Here is a 5000-nt window from a genome sequence, read left to right as displayed (position 1 = left end):
AACAGTTGCGTGAGTGTATCCATGCTTTTCTGCTGATATCCAGCCCTCGAAAATAATAAAATTTCCTAGAGCAATCCATTGTTTAATAATTGGAAGGACAGTGGTCTCACCGTGGTATCCAACAGTGAGTATAAAGCATTTTCGAGAGTCTTGTTCAATGCCTCCGAATACCCACTGTCCCTCAACTCGGTGACCACAATAGTAATTACATTTTACGAATTTACTTTCGTTAATTTGTACTGTTTTTACATGACCGCCAATTTCGCAGCTATCGCACATTAGCAATAATAAACAATACCTCAAAGTACCTCGGCCGCATAATTCGAAGCTAACAGGATACGAGAAAGGATCTCTAATGATGCGTGGCATTGTTTACTTTAACCTTCAGAATGTGGCTCTACGTACGCGATTAAATCCGTTCTAGCAGAACGAAAACAACGAATTTCACGTGCAAATTGCTTCCTACTTTGTTGTTCTCGGCTTCGCTCTTATCCTCCATTTCTATCGCTTTTACTATGTGCTCACAAGATAAATCACCAGATGACAGGAATTTATGGATGCTGGCATAATTTATTTTTTTTTATTCAATTTATATTTCTCGTTTTACGCTTTTTTCACCCTTCCCATAATACAGGTCATTTGGGGAGGGGGGAGTATTTGCATTAAAACGATGGATGTTCAGTTCACTGAAGCATGAATGATACAGTCCCAAGAGTAAATAACTTGTACTGTTTTTTTTTTTTATGAAAATACTCCCCCCCCCCCAATATTACATTATGGGATGATGAAAATAGTCAATTTCGTTGGCAGAAAAATATTCTTCCTACTGCCCTGACCTGACCTGACCTGTGACCTGACCTGCAACCTGACCTTCAACCTGTGACCTGACTTGTGACCTGACCTGACCCGTGACCTGTGTTTTAGACCCGGCGGGAACTGGATGCACTGGTTGTGTTTATTTGTTGAATGAATAATTTATAAAACCGCAAGCGGTGAGTATTAAAAACACGGGTGAATCTTTTCGCTGCTTGTCGTCTTTCGATCTCAAAGTATTCTCTTGGAAATAAATGCATTTTCTTTCTGCTTTGAAATGGCATGTTAATCTTGAAAATATGCCTGGTTTATTGCAGAGAAAAAAAATATTTGTGTGAGTGCTTGAACCGCCGACAGCGTTCCGGGTCACACTTCACTGAATTCAGCTGTCACGCAGAAATCAAACATGGCGTCATATTCGTGTTCGATTTTATTTCTTGGACTCCAAATCAGCGATAATAGATAAATTTGCATTTTACTGCCTTTCTAAAACCGTATTTAGTCTAGACTTAAACAGAAAAAGCAAAAAAATTAACGTCTGTTAAAATCGCTGCGTGTGAAAAATACTGCGCATACCATCGCATGACACTGCCCCTTTAAATGGCTTCCAATCTTTGAAATTCGGCCAGTAAGAAAAAATCTCAGTATGTATGAAGTAAAAACATTACACCATAGAAAGTGCTTGAAAAAAATCACTCCTTCGCTGTGCTCACTCGTTCGATTTTTGACGCATCGCAACTCGTGAGCAAAAATCGTTCGTACGCACTTTCCATGGCATAATCTCTATATCATTATCCATCCTGACCAATCGCTTATTGGGGGAGCTAACAAGCAAGCGCCGGAGACGCTAACTTGTAGGGCGTTCTGGGGGAATTCTCCGCCATAAAATTTTGAAATCTTGAAGCTCGGAAATGCTACTTTCAGCATTCTCGGGGAGATATCAAAAAAATAAACGTGGATCAACCGTAAAAACCGGTTTAATTTTTCTTTATTTTTTGCTTGAAATTGGGGGTTAAACCTTCCCCCCCTTCCTGAACTGGAACACCGTGTTCTCTTCTCACACGATTTTTGTGGCATATCCTCGGCTTTTGATAAGTTGAAGGTAGATAAGTTTACCCGTTTGCTTGAAAGGAGTTTATGCCGGAGGACGAAAATTCACGTCTACTCCATCAACCATCCCAATACACCGATTGCAAATATGGCGGCCCCTGCGCGAAAGCGAGGCTTTTCGGTAGTAACCGTTGCTAAGGCCAATTCATCTCTCGTTTGTTTTGTCGAAGCGAGTGCATTCGCTCGTTGTTGGCTGTTTATGTGCTCCATTAATTCAAATAAAATGGTGAGACAATAGTTTTCATCCGAAGCAGAAGTCGAGGAAAGTCTAGAAAAGTTTTATTCATACTTTCGAAGTATGCCAGATAATTGTTGAGTACCGTTGTGTCACAAGTCAGGATACAGACTTGGACCAGACGGCAAAAAGATCACTTATCACGATCTTCCCCTAAAAAATCCTAACAGGCTTAAGGTATAAAAAAGAACCGATAAAAGAACCCGTATTGTATTTATTTGCCTATTTGATGGCAGGTGTAAACAAATACCATTTCCGAATCCTTTGCAGACTTGGCTGGTAAAAATCCGAAGGGATGCCTCGAAGGATTTCAGATTAACCAAGCGAACTAAAATCTGCTCGCTACACTTCAAAGATTCAGATTTTCGTCTCACTTTAAAAGGTCGCCGGTACATTAAAGACGATGCTCTTCCATCCATATTTCCGTGGTCAGTGTCGTCTCCAAATCGAAAATCGCCGCGAAAAAGGATGTATTTTTATCTACTGGGATTTCCTTTCTTTGAAGAATTTCCTTTGCTCTAGAGTAAACAAAGAAGAAAAGCATTGTAACGCTTTTTCCAATGAGTATAAATCCATAAAGAAATAGCACAATCAAAGTAGCGAGGCTTCACTGTTAAAAATTATTATCTTACTTCGCAACGAGCTGTGCTTTCACTGTCAAACCTTTCAGGCTGGTGTTATGGTTCCGAAGATACTGCCTCAACTCGTTCACATGCATTTTCTCCACTGGCCTGTCCATGACTTTCTAATTTAACGTTCTAACTTTCTGGAGAGAGCTCAGAAGACTTACAACGTTCACAAGCAACCGTGGCATAAAATTCACTCGCGTCAACAAAGGAAACCAGAGACGAATTGGCCCTTAGCAACGGTTACTACCGAAAAGCCTCGCTTTTGTGTATCGGCCTCCATATTTGCAATCGGTGTATCCAGTCATGTTTTTTACACTATTTTGCAATGCGGAAACCCAAGTGCGTCTTTTCGGAACTTTTTTTCTATTGTTAAGTATATTCATGTGCGGAATCGGGTTAGACAAAACAATGGTTGGTAGGCTATTGCATTAATCACAGTATTTTCTGATTCTCACACCATGCTTACGAAAAGAATCAAGATAAATCCTCTTAGCGCACTATCAATACTTAAAGTTGACGGATTAAAATAAGATGTCAACCTGTCACTCGAAAACCCGACGTCCCAATTTTAAACGATTTCACCAACAATATATTCGAGGTATCTACGCGTAGTGATCACTCCAATCGAGTGCTTCATTGAAGCGTTATATTGGCGTTAAGGTACGTTTAGAATATTCTTGTTTTTTAGATTTAGCATGAAAAAGGATAGTGGAGCGAGAACTAGATATGAAAAATAAGTTATTACCAGCGACTGCTGGACCTTTAGTAATCTCTCTTTCGCATAAAATGTTATCTTTCAAAGATAATCAATTTTAAATGCAGTACATGGGAATTAAGCTACACCTTGATTCAAGTCAGGTATACCAGGAATGATTCCATGGATCCCTTGTATTTCCTCGCTATACCTACAAGCCTTTAAGCCGAGTGTGACTACCATAGTAAATGTATAGCCAGTGGTATATCACACGAGTTGTGCTCCGTAATTATTATCTACCATGGTGTTGCATGCCTGGAATGGAGATCAGTACTTCTGCAATATTTTCTCTAAAATAGATACCTTCTTTGACCACACTATCACCAAGATTACCCTGTTCTAGGCATTCCGATTGCAACCAGGAGAGAAAACTGCTAGGAGCTCGAGACCATGCCAATTGTTGTTAATGAAACAAGATCGTGTTCTTGTAAACTAAAGTACTTGCTCCTTTGACTGGGCAATCTGGAATTATTTTTTTTACTTTTCGAAACAAAAGGATCGAAACATTTTATTGGGATGGCCCAAGAGGTGCCTATCCTCCACTTCTTACCGCGTTTCCAATATTTTAGGGTAAATAAATTTAATGAGGATAACATTGTTCTCGTCTTCCAGCAAAGAGTTGTTAAACTTCCAGGTTCCTGGGCCTCGTATCGCTTCACTCTTCAATTCTATATCATATCGCTTTATGATCCGGTCCGAAAAAAGCGAGTTAGCAATTGGGAAAAAATCTATTCCAAATTTTAAACGCGAGGACTTTGATTCATGGGCAATTTATTTACTTTTTGGATGCTGAAGGCGACTGAAATATCAACCAAATTAATTTCTTTCCTATGATTGCATTCGGTATTCCTGTACATGGTTCCTTTTCATGGTGCTCCGCTGTATTTATCGAGCTTATTTAAAGTGGTATTCCAGTCACCAGAAACAACAACTCTCGAAGTGTTAATTTTAGAGATATGTTCTCACTTAGCTTCGAATAAAATTATCTTGCTTAAGATAGTCAACTGGAGCGCAAACATTACATAAAAAACAGTCTTCACCTTTCATTGTTATTTTCCGAATTATATATCTCCCAGAAGGAGCAGCTTCAATTGCATTAGTTTGGAAAATCAAGGTGGGGTTCAAAGCATACACACTCCTTTAGAATGTTCAATACCATATGAAAATATTATTCGTCCTTCCCAATCTGCAAACCAGGGCCCAGTTGCTCAAAAGCCGATTAACGCTAATCCCAGAATAAAAAGTAACCAAGGAGTTTATTTCGCTACTCCCAAATGCCGTTCAACGCTGATATTCGGCAAAACTTTCCATTAGAGGAAGTCAATCTTGAAAAACAAAACTAAGCAAAAGGAACTTTCACCAAAAAGTGGAAAACATGAAACAAAAGTTTACACTAATCCTGGATTAAGTTAATCGGCTTTCGAACAACCGGGCCCAGACTACTTAGAGAAGCTTCCCA

The 5000-nt window shown here is 39.4% G+C and overlaps 1 protein-coding gene across 2 annotated transcripts in view; it reads left to right on the top strand.

The window, feature by feature from the left end:
• Positions 1-3367: 3367 nt before the first annotated feature.
• LOC137969526 (polyunsaturated fatty acid 5-lipoxygenase-like) overlaps positions 3368-5000 on the top strand; it is a 104238-nt gene continuing 102605 nt past the window's right edge. The window contains exon 1 of one of the 2 annotated variants that reach the window (XM_068815819.1): positions 3368-3447. The gene's annotated coding sequence lies outside the window, so the exon portion shown is untranslated. The remainder of the gene's footprint in view (positions 3448-5000) is intronic. The other variant, XM_068815818.1, reaches the window with a different exon arrangement.

The sequence above is a fragment of the Montipora foliosa genome, chromosome 9, assembly GCF_036669935.1.
Source record: "Montipora foliosa isolate CH-2021 chromosome 9, ASM3666993v2, whole genome shotgun sequence".
In the NCBI taxonomy this organism is placed as follows: Eukaryota; Metazoa; Cnidaria; class Anthozoa; order Scleractinia; family Acroporidae; genus Montipora; species Montipora foliosa.
Note: the sequence above shows the minus strand (reverse complement) of the source record. Positions and strands in the feature narration are given on the sequence as shown.